Here is a 24,935-nt window from a genome sequence, read left to right as displayed (position 1 = left end):
AGAACTGTGAGTAAAGGCCCTGGACTGCATCACTGACTCAGTGTCGTTACTGCTGCTGCCCTGCACCATCACCCCCATCCTCCGCATACACTGCCCTGAGGCTATACTCCTCCCGTGGGGAGTTATGCTACGCTCTGCTGCACCCACAACACCAGCCTCAGCGGTCTGCCCTGCAGCGGCGGTTCACTCTGACCGCAATCCACGGGTGGCGTAGTCGGACATTTAAACATCAAAACCACATAAATAGTTCCGCCACTGGTTTGACCACCCTGAGCCATGGAACCGGGTCGCCGCCACGAAGACTACAACCACCAGCATCCACCAAAAAGGGTCCGGCTCCGGGTGTCCCAAGGCCCAGGGGGTGCATCAGAACATTTTCATCACCTTTCACAATCACCAATGGGACAAGGCAGGGATGTCCTCTGTCCCCTCTCTTATACATCCTAGTGACGGAGCACCTGCTCTCATCAATTCGCCATAACCCCAATATTAGGTGGATTGAGGTGGGAGGCACCGAGTACAAGTGCTCTCTATTTGCTGATGATGTCCTAGCATATATCACTCAATCACATATATCCATCCATGCTGTTATGGCTGAAATAGATCACTTTGTTGCATGGTCAAATTTTAAAATCAATGCAGCGAAGTCTGAGGCCCTCGATGTCTCCCTCCCCAAATCCATATAGGATTCCATACAGTCCAACTTTCCCTTTGCCTGGCCCTCACAGGGTATCAAATACTTAGGAATTCCTATTCATAGAGACCTCTCCCATCTATGTTATCTTAATTTTGGGCCCTTTATTGAACAACTCCATACAGACCACGGTTGTCAAGTTAGAACTGTAAGATTCACTACGTGAACCACTGGTGTTTTGTGGAAAAGCACATGTACACTGTGTTCCAAATTATTATGCAAAAAGTGTTTAGGAGTGATAAGGGAAGAATTTGTTTGTTTGTCAGTTAAACTCATTGATGGTGATGTGTGTCAGGGCTCTTTATATCACTGTAAGCAATTGCAGACACCTGTGCTAATTAGTTTGGCAGGTGTGTCCAATGAAAGGCAAGACTACTTAAGAAGGCTGTCTCACATTATTAAGCAGCCTACATTTTCTGCCAAAATGGGAAAGAAAAAGGATGTGTCGGCTGCTGAGAAGCAACAAATTGTGGAGTGTTTAGGTCAAGGCATGACTACAATCAACATTGTGCGATGATCAGGATGAAGTGTCTTGGCAATCAAGAAGTATGTAGCTGATTCACAGTACACACGTGTGCGTGCTGTTAAGGGCAAATTGAGGACTCTTTCCTACAGGCAATTACGTCAGGTTAAAAGAGCAGCGGCAAAAAAGCCTTGTCATAGCAGCAGACAAGTTTTTGAAGCTGCTGGTGCCTCCAACGTCCCCAGAACAACAAGATGCAGGGTCCTTCAGAGGTTTGCAGCTGTGCATACGCCATCCTGTCGACCTCCTCTATCCACTTCACACAAGCAGAAACGGCTCCAGTGGGCTAAACATTACATGAAGACTGATTTCAAAACTGTTTTGTTCACGGATGAGTGCCGTGCAGCGCTCGATGGTCCAGATGGATGGAGTGGAGGATGGCTGGTTGATGGACACCCCACGCAAACACGGCTACAGCGCCAACAAGGAGGAGGTGGAGTAATGTTTTGGGCTGGAATCATGGGGAGAGAGATTGTCGGCCCCTTTAGGATCCCTGAAGGCGCTAAAGATGAACTCCATAATGTATGTGGATTTTCTCAAACAGCACTTCCTGCCATGGTTCAAGAAGAAGAACCGTGTATTTCACAGCAAGATCATTTTTTTGCATGATAATGCACCATCTCATGCTGCACATAAAACATCTGCATCTCTGGCTGATATGGGCATAAAAGGGGACAAACTTATGGTGTGACCCCCATGCTCCCCTGACCTCTACCCCATTCAGAACCTCTGGAGCATCATCAAAAGGAGTGTCTATGATGGTGGGAGGCAGTTCACATCTAAGCAACACCTCTGGGAGGGTATTCTGTCCTCATGCAAAACAATTGAAGCAGAAACCATCCAAAACCTGACAAATTCAATGGACGAGAGAGTTCAGAAGCTCCTTTCGAACAAGGGGTCCTATGTGAAAATGTAACATCACCTAGAATAAAGTTTTGAGTTGAAAACTGTTTGATTTCAGTTTCTAATAACCTGCTAATGCTTATAATTTCAAAAATGACCATTTTTTTGGTCTTTATTAAAATGAAAAGGTTGATTGAAAAGTTTGGGGGATCTAAGAGTGTGGCAACCCAGTAGTCATGATTACTTCGAATTCTGACAATATGAGGGTCATGTTGCAGGTAGTGCAGCAAGAAGGCACTTATGTGTCTTGCGCATCTCGGAGCCCCAAAATTATTTTCCGGGCTAGATGCAGGTAAAAATTATTATTAATTTTAAATCTGGTGGAGCTTAGTATAGATGGCCTAATAGGATCAGTGCTGCACACTGCTACAAAGCCCAAATTATTTTCCAGCCAAGATACAGATAAACATGATTAGTAATTTTAAATCTGGTGGAGCTTATTATAGATGGCCTAATAGAATCAGTGCTGCACACTGCTACAAAGCCCAAATTATTTTCCAGCCAAGATACAGATAAACATGATTAGTAATTTGAAAGCTTAAAACGGTTGGTAGGGTGATTTTAACCAATCATCAAGCTTTTACTCTCCCCAGGATGACACAGGGGTAGAAAAGTCGTTTCGGATCCATGATTTGTTCATCTTTATGAACGTGAGTCTGTCTACATTATCAGTGGAGAGCCGCGTGCGCTTATCTGTCAGCACACCACCAGCAGCGCTGAACACACGTTCAGACAGAACGCTGGCTGCGGGGCATGACAAGATCTCCAAGGCGTAAGTGGCTAGCTCCGGCCATTTATCCAGATTGGAAGCCCAAAAAGAGCAAGGGTCCAGTGACACAGTCATGGCTTCAATGTTTACTTGGAGATACTCCTGTACCATCGTCTCTAGGAGTTGACTATGTGTCAGACTTCTTGTCTCCTGTGGCCTTGCAAAGGATGGGCTAAAAAAGTGGTGAAATGATTTCGCAAAATTGATGTTACCAGCAGATACTGTGGTTCTGTTACGGTTTGAGTGCTGAACACTTGACGGTCCCACGGTTGGCAAGTTGGAACTGTGAGATTCACTACGTGCACCACTGGTGTTTTGTGGAAAAGCACATGTAAGATTCTGCAACAGTCTCTGCTGATACTCCTGCATGCGTGCATTCCTTTCTATGGCAGGAATAATTTCGGCAAATTTACTTTTATACCGGGGATCAAACAGTGTGGCAACCCAGTAGTCAGGATTATTTCTAATTCTCACAATTCGAGGGTCATGTTGCAGGTAGAGCAGCAAGAAGGCACTCATGTGTGTTGCGCATCCAGGAGCACCAAGTCCCTGTTGTGTTGGTGGCGAGGTAACAATCATGCTTCCTTCCTCTGTCCTCTCCCCCCAACCTCGCACAACAGAAATGTGATCAAGGTCTCCCTCATCTGATGAGTCTTCCATCAGTTCGTCCTCCACTTCTTCCTGGGCTCCTGCACCTTCCTCACTAGTTTGGCTGCTACCATGCGCCCTGGTAAAACCATCTCCCCCACCCTCACATGCCTGCCGCCTTGGTGCTGCCGACCGTCTGGACCTTGCAGATGTTAGCCCTTCCGCATACAACTCCTCCTCCTCTACTTCCTCCACCTCCTCTTGTGCCACCACCTGACTCCGAATTCTTTTTAACATGTGCTTCAGCATGTAATTCACCGAAATAGTCATGCTGATAATGGCATCGTCAGCACTAAACATCTTCGTCGCCATTTCAAAACTGTGCAGAAGGGTGCATAGGTCCCTGATCTGAGACCACTCCTCCAGCGTGATTTGCCCCACCTCTGGATCTCGTTGGCCCAGGCTATACGTCAGAACGTATTGCACCAGGGCTTGTCGGTGCTGCCACAGTCGCTGCAACATGTGCAGAGTTGAATTCCACCGGGTAGGCACATCGCATTTTAGTCAGTGAAGTGGCAGGCCCAACGACTTCTGTAGAGATGTAAGTCGCTGAGCTGCGGGATGCGAACGGCGGAAGTGAGCACACAGCGACCGTGCCCTCTGCAGAAGGCCATCTAGTCTGGGATAGTGGGCTAAAAATTGCTGGACAACCAGGTTCAACACGTGAGCCATACAAGGCACGTGTGTGACATTGCCCCGGCGAAGGGCCGCACCCAGGTTTGCAGCATTGTCGCACACGGCCTTCCCTGGTTTCAGGTCCAGTGGAGACAACCATTCATGAAATTGGTTCTCCAGAGCTGACCACAACGCCTCAGCTGTGTGACTCACATTTCCCAGACATTTCAAAGTAAAAACCGCCTGATGACGTTGAGCCCTACTGCCAGCATAGTAAGGAGATGTGCAGGATCCCTTCTGCGCAGTTAGAAAGCTTGTGGCATGACCAGACAGGCTTTGGGTGCAGGTGGAGGACCGAGAGGAGGTTGAGGAGGCAGAAACAGTGGAGGAACTTTGACATAAAGAGGATTGATGCACAACTCGTGGGGACGGCAAGACTTGGACAGCAGCCCCTTGTCCTGCTGTCACCATAGTTACCCAGTGCCCAGTCAGCGACATGTAACGCCCCTGTCCATGCCTACTCGTCCAAGTGTCTGTGGTGAAATGCACCCTGTCACACACAGAGTTTCTCAAAGAAGCGGTGATGTTGTGTGCGACATGCTGGTGGAGCGCAGGCACACCTTTCTTTGAGAAGTAGTGCCGACTGGGCATCTGGTACTGGGGCACTGCGACGAACATAAGGTCTCGAAAATCCTCTGTGTCCACCAGGCGGAAAGGCAGCATTTCTGTAGACAAGAGCTTGCAGATGGTGAAATTCAACCTCTTAGCTTTCTCATGGCTAGGAGGAAATGGTCTTTTACTTGTCCACATCTGAGGGACCGAGGGCTGGCTATTGTGCTTAGACGGGGTTGATAAGGGTGTCCCCGGCAAACTGCCGGTCTGTGAGGAAGATGCAGGCGGACATGTTAGGTTGCCTTGATCCAAAGGTGGTGCTATCGATGTCGGACAGCGCTCAACACCAGCTGGTGTTACCACCTCAAAAGAAAATGATGACCTGCCAATCACGCTGGCTGTTGCGGGTAAAGAGGTGGCAGGTCTGCGCCCCAAAACAGGTGACTGCTGTCCCCCCAGTCACAGAGGATGAAGAGGCCGCGGATGCACAAGATATGGCAGACGGTGGCTGGCCCGGCCGGCTAGGCCGCATTGTAGCACACTGAGCTTCCCATTGCAACTTATGCTTCATGTCCATGTGCCGGTTCATGCATGAAGTACTCAAACTATGTATTTTTTGGCCTCTACTTAGCTTTTGCTGACAAATGTTACAGATAACACGAGTTGGGTCATCTTTATCGATCTGAAAAAATGCCCATACTATGCAAGGCTTAGCACCCATGCGACCTGAAGAGCCACCACGACTTGTGGTGAGAGGCAGAGTTGTGTTTGAGGATGCAGTTGTTGTCGTGCTTCCAGTACTACGTCTCTGTCCAGGAAGGCGCAACCTGACCTCGTCGTCACTAGCATCTTCCTCCACCTCCTCTGCTGACCTCATCTCTTGGCTGACTGTGGGTTGACAGTAAGTGGGATCTCCAACCTCATCATCATCACCCTGTGCGTTATCACACCCGTCGTCCTCAGAGCCAACCTGTTCCTGCCCTGACAAAAAACTAAAGTTGTCGCTCCAATCAGGTATTTGAGTCTCCTCATCGTCTTCCTCATTGTCTCCACCAACAGGAGTTACAGTTTGGGAATGAGGGTCTACATTATGGTCAGAACCTTCTGCGTCTGGTCCTGGATCCGACTTATAAATATTCTGGGCATCAGTGCAGATCATTTCCTCGTCTGGATTCACAGAAGCGCTGGAGTCGACCTCTGATTCCCAGGCTATAGTATGAGTAAACAGCTCTGCAGACTCAACCATCTGTTCTACCTCATACTCAGACGGGCAGCTGGAGATTTGGGAGCTGTGAGGAAGCAAGTGCGATTGGGGTGACACCTTTGAGGACTGGAGTATTTGTGATGTTGAAGTTGATGTGGAGGAGAGCCCACTTAAAGGAGCACTTGATATCCGTTGAAGCACCTGCTGTTTTTGTGCCTCATCTGGAATTTGTAGCGATTGGCGTGGCCGTAAGAAAGGGATCTTATCACATTGTCCGCTAAAAGAAGTAGACATTTTAGTTTGGCTGGAAGATGGTCTTTCTTCTGCAGATGTTACTGTTGCTTTAACACCTACCACACGGACACAACCTTTTTTCCCCTTCCCAACACGCCTATTCCCCTTTCCACCAGCAGCAGGCCTTTTTCCACTCATTTTGGTGGTTAACTAATTCACAACTCTGGAGTTGTTTGCACAAAAAAACAATGGATGAGAACCGAGCAGAGCTGAGTGGCCAAACTGTGGTATTAGGCCAAAACTATTGGCTGGGTTAGATGGAGAAAAAAATTATATTCGATTTGCAACCTGATGGAGGTCAGTATAGATGGACTAATAGAACAAGTCCCACACACAGCTAGAAGCCCAAATATTTTTTCAGAGGTAGATGCAGAAAAAAAATATATTCAGTTTGCAACCTGATGGAGGTCAGTATAGATGGACTAATAGAGAAAGTCCCACACACTGCTAGAAGGCCAAATATTTTTTCAGAGCTAGATGCAGACAAAAAATTATTTTGAATTTGCAACCTGATGGAGGTCAGTATAGGTGGACTAATAGAACAAGTCCCACACACTGCTAGAAGGCCAAATATTTTTTCAGAGCTAGATGCAGAAAAAAATTATATTCAGTTTGCAACCTGATGGAGGTCAGTATAGATGGACTAATAGAACAAGTCCCACACACAGCTAGAAGCCCAAATATTTTTTCAGAGCTAGATGCAGAAAAAAATTATATTCAGTTTGCAACCTGATGGAGGTCAGTATAGATAGACTAATAGAACAAGTCCCACACACAGCTAGAAGCCCAAATATTTTTTCAGAGGTAGATGCAGAAAAAAATTATATTCAGTTTGCAACCTGACGGAGGTCTGTATAGATGGATTAATAGAACAAGTCCCACACACAGCTAGAAGCCCAATATTTTTTCAGAGGTAGATGCAAGAAAAAAAAATATTTTTAATTTGCAACCTGATGGAGGTCAGTATAGATGGACTAATAGAGAAAATCCCACACACTGCTAGAAGGCCAAATATTTTTTCAGAGCTAGATGCAGAAAAAATTATATTCAGTTTGCAACCTGATGGAGGTCAGTATAGATGGACTAATAGAACAAGTCCCACACACAGCTAGAAGCCCAAATATTTTTTCAGAGGTAGATGCAGATAAAAATTATTTTTAATTTGCAACCTGATGGAGGTCAGTGTAGATGGACTAATAGAGAAAGTCCCACACACTGCTAGAAGGCCAAATATTTTTTCAGAGCTAGATGCAGATAAAAATTATTTTTAATTTGCAACCTGATGGAGGTCAGTATAGATGGACTAATAGAGAAAGTCCCACACACTGCTAGAAGGCCAAATATTTTTTCAGAGCTAGATGCAGATAAAAATTATTTTTAATTTGCAACCTGATGGAGGTCAGTATAGATGGACTAATAGAGAAAGTCCCACACACTGCTAGAAGGCCAAATATTTTTTCAGAGCTAGATGCAGAAAAAAATTATATTCAGTTTGCAACCTGATGGAGGTCAGTATAGATGGACTAATAGAACAAGTCCCACACACAGCTAGAAGCCCAAATATTTTTTCAGAGGTAGATGCAGATAAAAATTATTTTTAATTTGCAACCTGATGGAGGTCAGTATAGATGGACTAATAGAGAAAGTCCCACACACTGCTAGAAGGCCAAATATTTTTGCAGATCTAGATGCAGATAAAAATTATTTTTAATTTGCAACCTGATGGAGGTCAGTATAGATGGACTAATAGATAAAGTCCCACACACTGATAGAAGGCCAAATATTTTTTCAGAGCTAGATGCAGAAAAAAATTATATTCAGTTTGCAACCTGATGGAGGTCAGTATAGATGGACTAATAGAACAAGTCCCACACACTGCTAGAAGCCCAAATATTTTTTCAGAGCTAGATGCAGAAAAAAATTATATTCAATTTGCAACCTGATGGAGGTCAGTATAGATGGACTAATAGAATGATGCTATGCCCAAAAGATTTTACTTCACTAGGTGCAGTAAAAAAATTGGTATTCTATACACAGGTGGTATATCTTGCAACACAGATAGGCTACTCCACTGACTAACACACTCTGCAATAGGCCAAAAAGGATTAGCTTTGCTAGATTCAGCCAAATGCTGTGAAAAAAACTTGCACAGTACTGGCACAGACCTGCCTGGCAAAAACTGATAGGAACTGATGTAACCTAGTCCTGAAAAGGACTGCAATTACAATTAGTCTTTACTCCCACAATCTATCTATTTAATAGCACAGACCTGCCTGATAAAAGTCGTAGGAAATGCTGTAACCTAGTCCTTAAAAGGACTGCAATCACAACTATTCCCTACTCCCAAGCTATCTGTAGATTTGTGCGAAAATTGGCTTGAAATTAACAAGGTATAGCGCACACAGCAACAGCGGTGCCGTCTAACACGCAGCTGCAGCAGTGAGAAAATGGTGGCGACGGGGAAAATGGCTTGGTCTTATAGGGCAAGGACATGTGACATACACTACCAATGACACATGCCCTTGCTTGTGTGAAAAACAGCAGTTCGCTCCGTGTGTGCGCTGCTGATAGGCTGACAGACTGCACCTCCCCACTGCAAATGCGGGAAAGAGAAAAAAAAATGGAGATCTTCATTATTCCTGCAGAGATCCATCCCCTGCCCCTCCCCCCACCCCGCTGTACACTCAAACTGCGTATTAACATTAATTTTCATCATTACTGAGAAAAAATCCAGTTATGATTTTGGTGCACGAACAGTTATCGAACATAACCTCGAACAGCCGAATTTTTCTCAAATCGTTCGTGTTCGCCGAACGGCTCGAACACCGCCCAAAACAGCTCGAATTTGAGATTGGCGAACAGTTCGAGTAGAACAACGCTCATCTCTAATGTCACCTGAGATTTAGTGACTTTGGATTCAGGGATTTAGAATAGAGGAATATGTTTTAATTCATTGTTTGCAATTATTTGTATATATCTCTGTGTATGTGCAATCCCAATTATTAAAATGAGCTAAACTATTGACTATGCCATCCAATATACAGTCATGGCCAAAAGTATTGAGAATGAGACAAATAGTAATTTTTCCAAAGTTTACTGCTTCATTTTTTGTAATGGCAATTTGCATATACTCCTGAATGTCAAAGAGTGATCAGCTTAACAGCAATTACTGTACTTGCAAAGTCAATATTACCCCAGAAAATGAACTTTAACCCCCAAAACACATTTCAACATCATTGCAGTCCTGCCTTAAAAGGAGCAGCTAACATCGTTTTAGTGATTGATCCATTAACACAGGTGTGGGTGTTGATGAGGACAGGGCTGGTGATCAATCAGTCATGATTAAGTAAGAATGACATCACTGGACACTTTAAAAGGAGGCTGGTTCTTGGTATCATTGTTTCTCTTCAGTTAACCATGGTTATCTCTAAAGAAACACGTGCAGCCATCATTGCACTGCACAAAAATGGCCTAACAGGGAAGAGTATCGCAGCTACAAAGATTGCACCTCAGTCAACAATCTATTGCATCATCAAGAATTTCAAGGAGAGAGCTTCCATTGTTGTCAAAAAGGCTCAAGGGCGCCCAAGAAAGACCAGCAAGTGCCAGGACCATATCTTAAAACTGTTTCAGCTGCGGGATCGGACTACCAGCAGTGCCGAGCTTGCTCAGGAATGGCAGCAGGCTGGTGTGAGTGCTTCAGCATGCACTGTGAGGCGGAGACTCTTTGAGCAAGGGCTGGTTTCAAGGAGGGCAGCAAAGAAGCCACTTCTCTCCAGAAAAAACATCAGGGACCAACTGATATTCTGCAAAAGGTACAGGGAGGGGACTGCTGAGGACTGGGGCAAAGTCATTTTCTCTGATGAATCCCCTTTTCGATTGTTTGGGACATCTGGAAAACAGCTTATTCGGAGAAGAAAAGGTGAGCGCTACCACCAGTCTTGTCTCATGCCAACTGTAAAGCATCCTGAAACCATTCATGTGTGGGGTTGCTTCTCAGCCAAGGGAATAGGCTCACTCACAGTCTTGCTAAAAACACAGCCATGAATAAAGAATGGTACCAGAATGTCCTCCAAGAGCAACTTCTCCCAACCGTCCAAGAGCAGTTTGGCGCCCAACAATGCCTTTTCCAGCATGATGGGGCACCTTGCCATAAAGCAAAGGTGATAACTAAATGGCTCATGGAACAAAACATAGAGATTTTGGGTCCATGGCCTGGAAACTCCCCAGATCTTAATCCCATTGAGAACTTGTGGTCAATCATCAAGAGACGGGTGGACAAACAAAAACCAACAAATTCTGGCAAAATGCAAGCATTGATTATGCAAGAATGGACTGCTATCAATCAGGATTTGGTCCAAAAGTTGATTGAGAGCATGCCAGGGAAATTTACAGAGGTCTTGAAGAAGAAGGGGCAACACTGCAAATATTGACTTGCTGCATTAACTCATTCTAACTGTCAATATAACCTATTGGTACTCATAATATGATTGCAATTATATTTCTGTATGTGATATAAACATCAGAAAAACACTAATAAAAACCAGGGGCCAGCAGATCATGTGAAAATATAATTTTGGTGTCATTCTCAAAACTTTTGGCCATGACTGTACATCTTGCCTCATATGTGTTCTGTACACTATGTAGTGGTCGTTCCAATGTTATGCAGCTCAGTTTACCTTCAAAAAGCACTCCTACTATCTTTTTTTCAGTAAATGTGTGTACATGCATGAAATGTAGTGTGATTGTATTAATATACTATCCTACTGCTTTCTCCGGTGTCTGGCACCGTTCTGCTACTCTGCTGCAGTGGGAGCTGAAAGCACCTGATCTTTAGAGTTGCCAGGCATAAGCTTCCACAAATCTGATATTGAAGACTTATCCTAAAAATACACTATCAATCTATTAGTCCTGGGAAATCTTTTTTAAAGAAACATCTGTTGCAATTTCAGAACAGCAAAAACAGTGCAAAAATATTTTGAAAAAATACCACAAATAACATGGTATTTGTTTAGATGGCTGAAAATTAGGTTTAAGATTACACCACAATCTTGCCTGCGACTCACATTGAATGGTCTCAGGATAAATATACTGTTGGCATGACACAGTACTCAACTGTTCTTCCCTGGAATATCATTCTTCTTGATGTTTCAGACAGTCTGAAAGGGGCATCATTAGAGAAAACAACTTTTCAGAAAGTAGTGAATATTTTGACCACATCATAATTTTTATGCATTTTTTTAACTCCAAGATATATAAACTTGAAAGCATCATGTATAAACCTATAAGAAACATACTATTTCAAAGTGTAATCAAATATATCACATTTTATTCATTTCATAATAAAACATAAACAACTTAAGAACTTTAAAGGCAATTTATAACAAAGGAAGGCAAAAGGGTAACTGTTTTGAGAAACTTGATGTGAAACGCTTGTTAGGGGTGGTCTCTATTGCATGGTTCCCACCGTGGTAATAAGACTTACATTTTTCCTATTATGTGTATTTCTGTGATATATCTTCTATGGTTATCTTATAATATATTTCATACTGACATTTCTATCTTACTTGGGTTAAGCAATGGTTATTTAATAGTGACGAGCGAGCATGCTCGCTACTGCTCGGTACTCGCCCAAGCATCACACTGCTCGATATGCTCGGCGCTTGGCGAGTATTTCCAGGTTGCTCGGGCGGGAACTCGAGTCCCCACCCTGCATGTTTGGCGCTCTTTAGAGAGCAAATGAACATGCAGGGATTGCTTGCCATGCACTGTAATGCCGTAGCCAGGTTGGTTGTGGCATTACAGTGATTTCCTGGCCGCATAGCGTCATCGGGTCTATATAAGACCTGGTGACGCTAGCCTCGTCACAGTCTATCCTGGAAACAGAGTAGGGAGAAGTGCTGCTGTGTGAAGGACAGAATTGGCGGTGTAATAGTTAGATATAGATATTGGTATTCCAGGAGTATATAAAGTATACAGTATATCCATCTGAACTAACAGTCCGTCTGAAGACTAATCCAGCAGTATATATTAACTGGTGATAGCAGGAGTTAGGCAGGCAGGCTGGGTTTTTGGTAGTGACAGCACAAGAAGGTCCATTGCATGTTCTGTCTGCTCCTGCTGTTACAGATATCCATAGACATAGCCCCAGATATCAGGGGCCAGGGATAGTTGTTTTTTTATCTTGATCCTAATTATTTACTTAAAAAGCAATCCAGAGTACAACATTTTATTGCTCAATTTGCTTGTTAGCAGAATACAGCCACATTTTTTTTATTTTATTTGCATTAATGTATTGTGGAAGCAGAGAAACTTTTCTCAAAGATCAGACGTGATCCTATATGACTGCCGTAATAATACAGAAATTTTGTGGAGCTTGCCAAATATTCCACTCTATTTAAAGTCAGCCAGCTGAGTTTTGTTGAACCAATTAACACTTGGTCGCTGACAAATACAATATTGTTAGGCAACTGCCTGAAACCGTGGCCATCAGACGTGGTCTCATATGACTGCCTTAATAATACAGAAATTTTTGGGAACGTGTAAGATATCACACTACATTTAAAGTATGGCATGGCAGTTGTGTGTTCAAACCTATTCACAGTTGGTCACTGACAAACAACATATCTGTGAACAATAGATAATACAAATTCCAGATCATCATTCCTAGTTTGTTACGTCAAAAGGAGCTTGTGCCCTGTTATCAAATAGAGAAACTCATCTTGCAATTTACAAAATACGGAGGACATTGAGTTCATAATTCTCATTAAAAAATAATATTTTATTAAGTAATATATTAAAAATATTACATACTCAAGTACAAAAATAGAAATATGTTTGAAGCTAGACAGTATAAATACCCAGTGTATGGGCAGGGGGAATCCACTTGGCAACAAGGAGTATATTAATAGCAAGGTTAATAGCAAGTTAAAGGGCAGCATGCAAGGTAGCACAGCAGTATTGTAAAGTCATAGTCATAGCAATGAAACTATCTATTTCACTAAATGTTAGACACTGGTCTGTTGATCTGTTTGTGGCATTGGTTTCAGTTAATACGAGTACTACCATACAGCATAGAACCGCAAGTAAACTGCTAGATTTATTTAAGTTCCCTGTGTGCAAGTAGGCACTTGCTTACATCTCATACGTGAGGCTGTATATGCTGGGATTTTGATACCCCCATGGAGATTTAAACTATTCTTATGTAATTAGTGTTTCCTGCATATATGGCCCACTAGGTGGCACATATGGGACTTTACAATACTGCTGTGTTACCTTGCATACTGCCTTTTAACTTGCTATTAACCTTGCTATTAATATACTACTTGTTGTCAAGTGAATACAGTGAGATGTACCGTCCCTGGCCACATTCACTTGTCCATGTGTCTGTAGTTAGGCGATACTTCCCACTAACAGCGCTGATGAGAGTACAGGTAATGTTCTGGGACCCGTGCTTGCATAAGGCGGGGATGACACCGGGAGAAATATTTGTGGCTGGGGACTGAGTACCGAGCCTCGGCCACCGCCATGAGGTTGTGGAAAGCTTCCGCCTCCACAAGCCTAAAAGGCAAAATTTCTAGTGCTAGCAGTCCAGAAATGTGGCAGTTTAGTATTGCGGCCTGTGGGTGGGTGGGTGGCTGGTTGCATATTTTCGCTTGCATTCCAAGGACTGGGGTATTGACAACTGAACTTTGCACTGGAACAAGGACGTGGACAATGAAGGTTGCAAGTCTGCAATGACAGGTGCAGCGCGGGAGGCATCTTTGCATCTGCCATGGACAGAGGATTTGCGTGTACGCACAACAGCGGAAGAGGCAGTGGTGTCACCCGCAGACACTGTTTCTAGACCTTGGCATATAAATGGAAAGATGAACAAAACAGCTCTTCGGAGTGTCCAAGTGTGGGCTCAGTTGTCTCAGGGCACTCGGAATGGTAGGAGGAAGGAGGATCAGGGTGATGAAGATGCCGACTCAAAGTAAAAAAAAATCTCCTGCATCTACAAAAACACTAGTGCACATCCTCATCATCTCCCGCATCGACGAGTGCAACCTCCTGCTCTGTGGCCTCCCTTCTAAAACTCTCAGACGCCTCCAATCTATCCTAAACTCTGTTTTCCGACTAATCCACCTGTCCCCTCGCTATTTCCTGGCCTCTCCTTTCTGTCAATCCCTTCACTGGCTCCCCATTGCCCAAAGACTCCAGTTCAAAACCCTAACCTTGACATGCAAAGTCATCTACAACCTTTCTCCTCCATACATCTGTGACCTAGTCTCCTGGTACTTACCTGCACGCAACCTCCGATCCTCAAAAGCTCAAAAGATCTCATCTCTACTCCTCTCTTATCTCCTCTTCCCACAATCGCATACAAGATTTCTCCCGTGCATCCCCCTACTCTGAACCTAACCCAACATTTCTGACTCTCGCCTACTGTTGAAACCTTCAAAAGGCACCTGAAGATCCACCTCTTCTGACAAGCGGACAACCTGCAGTAACCCTCGCTCCACTATACTGCTGCACAACCAGCTCTATCCTCACCTACTGTATCCTCACCCATCCCTTGCAGACTGTGAGCACTCACGGGTAGGGTCCTCTCTTCTCCTTTACCAGTCGCTGTCACATATTTGTTCAAGATTATTGTAATTGTTTTTGCAATGTATACCCCTCATGGCTACTGAGACTGGACCGTGTGGAAGACAGGGTGGTGGTGGTGGCAAACTGACTGGAAGCATTTTCTGCTATCCAACCAAAACCTTTTCTCACTGCTCTGGCTTCAATAGTGGTATTGCGGGCCCCCCTAGTAATTGGGACAGGAAGGTAGTTCAACATGATTTGGATGTTTGTTGTGCTCCCTCAGCAGGCACAGTTTCATCTTGCCCACAGGTTAGGCCTCTGCGTGCACTATCACCATAACGTCCACTTCCCCGTCCCTTGACACACACCTTGCCCATTTTAAATGGAGTTTAATATTTGTCACATTGCCAAAAATGTTTGTATCATTACAGCAGTAATATAGGATCAAGTCTGATGACCACAGCTTTAGGCAGTGACCTGGGAGTCAGAAATGCTTCCAGAGGTCTTCCCCATGCTGTTCTCATATCTTTTCAGCACTGTATGGATGTGTCTGATCATGTCTCACACATCACATGGCCAGATAAGATTGTAAAATGTTAAAATGACATGTACCAGTGAATGTAATTTTCACCGTTGAAAGTAATGAAAAAGTGCAAAAACGCATCAAAAACTGTACGTGTTAACATAGCCCAAGGTGTGGAGGAGCATTCTTGTTTTTGATTATTTTTTTTACCTTATATACAAGTCATTACCCTGGAAAGGATGTTCCTTAACATTTTCCCCAGGAAAATTCATTTTGGTTTTGTTTTTGTATGTTTTATTGTGAGCCCGTAAAGAGGGCGTAGTACTCTGACAACATTGTTCACAGCAGCATCCTGGGAGTCAGAGATGCTTCCAGGGGTCTTCCCCATGCTGTTCCCATGTCATTTGAGCACTATTCCCATCAATTTGGCAGTTTTTAGGCCCCCTGCAGACCTCCGTGTGTGCCACCAGAAAAATGCTCTAGTTTTCCATAGACTTACATTGGGTTCGTTGCTTGGAACGAGTACTCAAGCATTTTAGTGCTCGCCCATCACTATTATTTAAGTCAAGAATTGCATATGTATACTCCCTCTCTCTGTACAGAGCTATAAGGGTTCTTTTAGTTCAGTCCCTCTGGGATCTATCCCTCTAGCTTAATTTAGGGGTCATCAGGAGAAAATTTTATCTACTTGATCTATTTAGATCTTAACAAAAGGTCACAAAATTATCAGTTAAGCATTTGCATTCTTAACCCCTTTATTCCCCAAGCCTGTTTTCACCTTCATGACCAGGCCATATTTTACAAATCTGACCAGTGTCACTTGAAGAGGTAATAACTATGGAAAGCTTCAACAGTTCCTACTGATTCTGAGACTGTTCTTCATGACATATTGTACTTCATGATAGTGGTTAAACTTCTTCGATATGACTTTTGTTTATATGTGGAAAAATCAGAAGTTTGACGAAAATGTAGAAAATTTTGCAATTTTCAAACTTTTAATTTTTATGCTGAAAATCATACAGATATGTCTTACAAAATTGTTAACCAATAACAGTTCCCACATGTCTTCTTTACATCAACACAATTTCTAAAACATATTTTTTTTGTTAGGAAGCAATAAGTGTGAAAATTTGACAAGAGATTTCTAATTTTTCAAGCAAAACTTAAAAAAAAACTATACATTTGAAGTGACTTTGAGGGGCTTATATGACAGAAAATACCCAAAAGTGACATCATTCTAAAAATTGCACCCCTCAAGGTGCTCAAAACCACATTCAAGAAGTTTTTTAACCCTTCAGTTGCTTCACAGGAATTAATGGAATGTGGAATGAAAAGATTAATATTTAACTTTTTTCACAAAAAATTTACTTCAGACCTAATTTTTTTCATTTTCACAATAGTAACAAGAGAAAATGTGTGGTGCAATTTCTCCTGAGCATGGCAATACCCCATATGTGGGTGAAAACCACTCTTTGGTCTCACAGAAGGGCTCAAAAGGGAAGGAGCATCTGTTAACTTTTTGAACGCAAAATTGACTGGAATCATTAGCGGACGACATGTCACACTTGCAGAGCCCCTGATGTGCCTAAACAGTGGAAACCGCCCACAAGTGACCCCATTTGGGAAACTAGACCCCTCAAGGAACTTATCTAGATGTGTGGTGATCACCTTGAAACCCCAGGTTCTTCACAGAAGTCTATAACGAAGAGCCATGAAAATAAAAAAATCTAATTTTTTTCACAAAAATGATTTTTTTTATCCCCAATTTTTTATTTTCACAATGATAACAAGAGAACATGAACCTCAACAATTGTTGTGCAGTTTATACTGAGTACGCCGATACCACATTTGTGAGGGTAAACCACTGTTTGGATGCACGGCAGGGCTCGGAAAGGAAGGAGTGACTTTTGGAATGCAGACTGTGATGGAATGGTCTAAGAGAGTTAAGTCGCATTTGGAGAGCCTTCGATGTGCCTAAACAGTGGAAAGCCCCCACAATTTACCCCATTTTGGAAACTAAACTGCCCAAGGAATTTATCTAGATGTGTAGTGAGCACCTTGAACCCCCCCCATGCGTTACAGAAAAGTATAACGTTACATTTTTTCAACAAACATGTTATTTTAGCCTCATTTTTTATATTTTAAAAAGGGTAACAGGAAAACATGGACCTCAAAATCTGTTGTACAATTTCTCCTGAGTGCGCTGATACCCCATATGTGGGGGAAAACCACTGTTTCGGCGCACGGCAGGGCTCGGAAGGGAGGGAGGGACGTTTTGTAATGCAGACTTTGATGGAATGGCATGCGGTCGTCATGGCATGTTTGGAGAACCCCTGATGTGCCTAAACAGTGGATATGCCCCACAAGTGACCCCATTTTGGAACTGATCCACTGTTTCCTGGTATGTGAATTTTTTATTGTAGTGACATTCGTAAGTGTTTCGTGTGTATCAGATTGGCATACATGAGTTGTGTAGTGTTCGTCAGGTTGGCATACGTGAGTTGTGTAGTGTATGCAAGGTTGGCATACATGAGTTGTGCAAGTCAGAAATTAATTTAGTAGTCCATGGATGTGTGATACAGTTTAAAGCATTCTTTTATACATAGGTCAGATTTGTCGGGGCAGGTATCGCATTGATTGAGTAGTATCCCTTTTCTCTAACACACTAACGCACCTCTTTTGTGACATTCCTTTTTTGTGGTTTGAAGGCCCTCCCCGGGGAAAGGTTGGCCTGAAAAGGTTGGCACCTTCAGTTCCAAAAGTACTGTGGCCCGCTCTTTCCTGATCTCCAAAGATTAGGACTTTGATTACTACCTCCTGGAACTGAAGGTACGACATACCAGTCTGGTCTGCACATCACGATAGCATGAAAGCATTGTACATTGCCATTTTTGCGATGTGCACGGCCAGCTTCTTGTACCACACCTTGTCCCTTCTCATAGCACTACACTGTGTTCCAAATTATTATGCAAATAATATTTTCTCAGATTTTCCTAAATTACCTATATGAATTGCAGTCATTGTAATTTTCCAGTCAAATAACTATTAGAGAACAATTGAACGGTTTTGGACAAACAGCCTATGATAACAGTATATTTTTAAAAAACTAAAAAACTCAAACTGCACTCAAAATGCATGTTCCAAATTATTATGCACAGCAGAGTTTTCAACCTTTTCATTTTAATAAAGAAAAAAAAATGGTAATTTTTGAAATTATAAGCATTAGCAGGTTATTACAAACTGAAATCAAACAGTTTTCAACTCAAAACTTTATTCTAGGTGATGTTACATTTGCACATAGGACCCCTTGTTCGAAAGGAGCTTCAGAACTCTCTCGTCCATTGAATTTGTCAGGTTTTGGATGGTTTCTGCTTTAATTGTTTTGCATGAGGACAGAATACCCTCCCAGAGCTGTTGCTTAGATGTGAACTGCCTCCCGCCATCATAGACACTACTTTTGATGATGCTCCAGAGGTTCTCAATGGGGTTGAGGTCAGGGGAGCATGGGTGCCACACCATAAGTTTGTCCCCTTTTAAGCCCATAGCAGCCAGAGATGCAGATGTGTTATGTGCAGCATGAGACGGGGCATTATCATGCATGAAATGATCTCGATGGTCCAGATGGATGGAGTGGAGGATGGCTGGTTGATGGACACCCCATGCAAACACGGCTACGGCGCTAACAAGGAGGAGGTGGAGTAATGTTTTGGGCTGGAATCATGGGGAGAGAGATTGTCGGCCCTTTAAGGATCCCTGAAGGGGTAAAGATGAACTCCATAATGTATGTTGAGTTTCTCAAACAGCACTTCCTTCCATGGTTCAAGAAGAAGAACCGTGCATTCCGCAGCAAGATCATTTTCATGCATGATAATGCCCCGTCTCATGCTGCACATAACACATCTGCATCTCTGGCTGATATGGGCATAAAAGGGGACAAACTTATGGTGTGGCACCCATGCTCCACTGACCTCAACCCCATTCAGAACCTCTGGAGCATCATCAAATGGAGTGTCTATGATGGCGGGAGGCAGTTCACATCTAAGCAACAGCTCTGGGAGGGTATTCTGTCCTACAGCTCTGGGAGGGTATTCTGTCCTCATGCAAAACAATTGAAGCAGAAGCCATCCAAAACCTGACAAATTCAATGGACGAGAGAGTTCAGAAGCTCCTTTCGAACAAGCGGTCCTATGTGCAAATGTAACATCACCTAGAATAAAGTTTTGAGATGAAAACTGTTTGATTTCAGTTTGTAATAACCTGCTAATGCTTATAATTTCAAACATGACAATTTTTTTGTTCTTTATTAAAATGAAAAGGTTGAAAACTCTGCTGTGCATAATAATTTGGAACATGCATTTTGAGTGCAGTTTGAGTTTTTTATTTTTTTAAAAATATACTGTTATCATAGGCAGTTTGTGCAAAAACCTTTCAATTGTACTCTAATAGTTATTTGACTGGAAAATTACAATGACTGCAATTCATATAGGTAATTTGGGAAAATCTGAGAAAATATTATTTGCATAATAATTTGGAACACAGTGTATATAACCATAGCCAGAATTGTGGACTACAGAGAGGACCATGGTCCTAGGTGAGGGGCACTCCCAAAAACATTTAGCCATGGAATAAAGAACATGGGGAGCATGGGGACAAAATATAAGATCTAATAGAATAAGTCACATGCCCTGTTTATCATAAAATACAAAACTTTATTTAGAATATATAAAAACAGGTATCAGTAGTAATACAGTATATCATAAGGTGAACAGTATATAGGATAGCCAGGTATGCCACAGTAAAACCATGAGGCGATCACCTGAGCAGTGTATATAAAGTGGATAAAAGTTTTGCTTATACGTACATATGACATCCAAATGTGCAAGGCATTATCATCAAAGCTAACCCAATATAATAAAATGGGGAAAACAGAAAAACACACAAAAGGTGTCTACTCCAAGCACCAAATGTGTAAGTATAAAATTCGTTTAGATGTGTCCTAAACACAAAAATGCTTTTGCAAATCAACTGGCAACACTATAAGCATAGGCATCATCCTGATGCACATGTACTGGAGTGATCATAGGTGAAATCCCTTATTTTCCCATCACTTCTAATCAAGGAATGGTCTACCATGCCTGTGACAGCATAAGGGAATAAAGCACCAAGTGCATATTTATAGAAAAGGAGGCGCAAGGAGTAGGTTGGTAAAGATTATATATATACAGTACAGACCAAAAGTTTGGACACACCTTCTCATTTAAAGATTTTTCTGTATTTTCTTGACTATGAAAATTGTACATTCACACTGAAGGCATCAAAACTATGAATTAACACATGTGGAATTATATACTTAACAAAAAAGTGTGAAACAACTGAAAATGTGTCTTATATTCTAGGTTCTTCAAAGTAGCCACCTTTTGCTTTGATGACTGCTCTGCACACTCTTGGCATTCTCTTGATGAGCTTCAAGAGGTAGTCACCAGAAATGGTCTTCCAACAATCTTGAAGGAGTTCCCAGAGATGCTTAGCAATTGCTGGCCCTTTTTCCTTCACTCTGCGGTCCAGCTCACCCGAAACCATCTCGATTGGGTTCAGGTCTGGTGACTGTGGAGGCCAGGTCATCTGGCGTAGCACCCCATCACACTCCTTCTTGGTCAAATAGCCCTTACACAGCCTGGAGGTGTCTTTGGGATCATTGTCCTGTTGAAACATAAATGATGGTCCAACTAAACGCAAACTTGATGGAATAGCATGCCGCTGCAAGATGCTGTGGTAGCCATGCTCGTTCAGTATGCCTTAAATTTTGAATAAATCCCCAACAGTGTCTCCATCAAAGCCCCCCCCACACCATCACACCTCCTCCTCCATGCTTCAAGGTGGGAACCAGGCATGTAGAGTCCTTCCGTTCACCTTTTCTGCGTCGCACAAAGACACAGTGGTTGGAACCAAAGATTTGGACTCATCAGACCAAAGCTCAGATTTCCACTGGTGTAATGTCCATTCCTTGTGTTCTTTAGCCCAAACAAGTCTCATCTGCTTGTTGCCTGTCCTTAGCAGTGGTTTCCTAGCAGCTATTTTACCGTGAAGACCTGCTGCACAAAGTCTCCTCTTAACAGTTGTTGAAGAGATGTGTCTGCTGCTAGAACTCTGTGTGGCATTGACCTGGTCTCTAATCTGAGCTGCTGTTAACCTGCGATTTCTGAGGCTGGTGACTTGGATAAACTTATCCTCAGAAGCAGAGGAGACTCTTGGTCTTCATTTCCTGGGGTGGTCCTCATGTGAGCCAGGTTCTTTGTTGCGCTTGATGGTTTTTACAACTGCACTTGGGGATACTTTCAAAGTTTTCCCAATTTTTCGGACTGACTGACCTTCATCTCTTAAAGTAATGATCGTCACTCGTTTTTCTTTACTTAGCTGCTTTTTTCTTGCCATAATACAAATTCTAACAGTCTATTCAGTAGGACTGTCTGCTGTGTATCCACCAGACTTCTGCACAACACAACTGATGGTCCCAACCCCATTTATAAGGCAAGAAATCCCACTTATTAAACCTGACAGGGCACACCTGTGAAGTGAAGACCATTTCCGGTGACTACCTCTTGAAGCTCATCAAGAGAATGCCAAGAGTGTGCAAAGCAGTCATCAAAGCAAAAGGTGGCTACTTTGAAGAACCTAGAATATAAGACATATTTTCAGTTGTTTCACAATTTTGTTAAGTATATAATTCCACATGTGTTAATTCATAGTTTTAAAGCCTTCAGTGTGAATGTACAATTTTCATAGCCATGAAAGTACAGAAAAATCTTTAAATGAGAAGGTGTATCCAAACTTTTGGTCTGTACTGTATATATATATATATATATATATATATATATATATATATATATACACATATATATATATATATATATATAAATATATATATATATATATATATGTATATATACACTGTATATATAAACATGTACATATAGCACTCTAAAGCTGGAGGACTTGATGAGAGTGATTAACTCCCCCCATGTTCTTGTTGTACCTCAGTATACAGTGTGGTTTGTGGACCCGTGTAGAGTTACCTCGTACAGTGATGGGAGAGCTGCCATCACCGTCAATTGTGGTCAAGAAAAGGAAATCCTTCTTGTCCTTGTAGTTTACCACCAGTAGGTTGTTGCTACGTTGAGCCCTGCTCTCACTCTTCCTGAGCAGCTGCCCAATTAGCGTCTTCAGGAGGCCTTTCTGATTATTGCGGACAGTAACACGTGTTATAGTCACGCCCGGACTGACTGGCGTGAGCGTGGTTAGTGGTCCCACTGGGCCACGAACCGAGGAGTGCCTGGAGGGGCGTGACTAGGGGCCTCGCCACATTCGACCATGAACACACGGCGGCTTAATCGACTCCGTGGTCTGAGGAGAGACATGGGAGGTGGCCCTGGTGCTACTCCAGGTCAGACCCCGGTCACACCTGCTGACCCACACCGGGGAATGCAGGAATGGGCAGGCACAGCTGGTATGCAGACAGGCGGGTACTGGCAGGCACGGCTGGTATGCAGACAGGCGGGTACTGGCAGGCAAGGCTGGTACGCAAGCAGGCGGGTACTGGCAGGCACGGCAGGTATGCAGACAGGTGGGTACAGGCAGGCACGGCAGGTATGCAGACAGGCGGGTACTGGCAGGTAGGAACGCTGGCTGGATAGGGACCAGTACAGACTGGGATACAGGAACAGAGCTGCACGTGCGGTGGACAAGCAGAGCAGACACGCAGGCGCGGAGGACAAGCAGAGGAGAGCGAAAACTGCAGGTGCGGAGGACAAGCAGAGCAAAACGAAAACCGCAGGTGTGGAGGACAAGCAGAGCAGAGCGAAACCGCAGGTGCAGAGGACAAGCAGAGCAGAGCAAAACCGCAGGTGCGGAGGACAAGCAGAGCAGAACGAAACCGCAGGTGTGGAGGACAAGCAGAGCAGAGCGAAACCGCAGGTGCGGAGGACAAGCAGAGCAGAGTGAAACCGAAGGTGCGGAGGACAAGCAGAGCAGAGCGAAATCGCAGGTGCGGAGGGCAAGCAGAGCAGAGCGAAACCGCCGGTGCGGAGGATAAGCAGAGCAGAGCGAAACCGCAGGTGCGGTGGACAAGCAGAGCAGAGCAAAACCGCAGGTGCAGAGGACAAAGAGAGCAGAGCGAAACTGCCGCTGCGGAGGACAAGCGAGGCATAACAGAGCAGAGCGAAACCGCTGGTGCAGAGGAACAAGCGGAGCAGAACAGAGCAGAGTGAAACCGCAGAGCAGAAGGTGCAGGCAGACAGGACATGGTTCTGTTCACATGGAACAGACTGGGAAATACAGGAAGATAGTTAGAACACAGGAGGTAGATACAGAGGCAGGGAAATGGGACAAGCAGAACCAGATACACACAAGGTACTAACAATAAAGTAGCGAGTTGACACAAAACTCGCAAACAGAAGTACAGAGACAACGAGTTGGAGTTAGGTGCAGGTACAGACACTGCAGGAAAAGGGAAGGTACGGACATAGAGACAAACAGGTAACGGGCTAGGACACAGTTCAGACAGGAACTGAACCAGGAACAAGATACAGGAACGAGCCTGGAACTCAGCCCCCAGGGTGGCGGAAACAGACTAGAAGTCACAGATACAAGTAATGGGCCTGGGTATACAGCCCCCAGGGTGGCAGAAACAGACAAGATACAGGACAGGACCTGGCAACTCAGTTGCAGAGAGCACATTGAAAGAAAGCATTGCTCAGGCACCTCCTACTGGGTGGAGGGGGTTTAAGTATCCAGTGACTCACAGCAATAGCCTGGGGAGGCATTAGGACTGTGCACACTGTAACTTTAAGAATCAGGCAGTAACTGCACCGCCACCCTAAGCAATCAGACAAGAGACATGCACACAGCAGGTAATGGAGCAAAGTGTGCAGCCTGGACTGATAGGTAAGTTGGCGGTGGGAGATGGTAAGCCATGCCAGCACACCGCCAGGAATGTTACAACATGCTACAGTAGCTCGCGCAGAGAGGGACTTGAAAAATGCGATACTGATAGAAAAATGATCTACGTAGAGGTGATAACCTTGAATCATCAGTGCGTACACCAAATCCCACACAATATTCACACTTACTCCCAGAATAGGGGAGGGCATTAAGGGGGTTCAATCCGGATGACCTTCCGTTCATATACCCTAAACTTGGTGTATCCTGAGGTACTCTAGCATCATTTGTAGAGCTTAATTCCATACCTGGCCCTCTTACTGGGCAAGTATTGCCGGAATTTGAGACTCCCCTTGAAATAGATTAGGGACTCATCCACGCAGATGTCCCTTTGTGGCACGTTCATCTCAGCAAACTTGTTGCTGAAGTGATTAATGACCGGCCGAACTTTGAAAAGACGGTAAAAGTTGGGGTCATCTCGGGGAGGAAATTGTGCATTATCACTGTAATGCAAAATTTTTTGGATGGCCTCAAATGTTTACCCATCATGGCCATGCAGAACAGTGGAGTGTTATACAAAACGTCAACACTCCAATAATGTCGAAGTTCTGGCTTCTTCACTAACACCTTGTGAAGGACAAGACC

The sequence above is a fragment of the Phyllobates terribilis genome, unplaced genomic scaffold, assembly GCF_046119375.1.
Source record: "Phyllobates terribilis strain yellow unplaced genomic scaffold, ASM4611937v1 Scaffold_1__5_contigs__length_1240528914, whole genome shotgun sequence".
In the NCBI taxonomy this organism is placed as follows: Eukaryota; Metazoa; Chordata; class Amphibia; order Anura; family Dendrobatidae; genus Phyllobates; species Phyllobates terribilis.
This window is presented reverse-complemented; position numbering follows the sequence as displayed.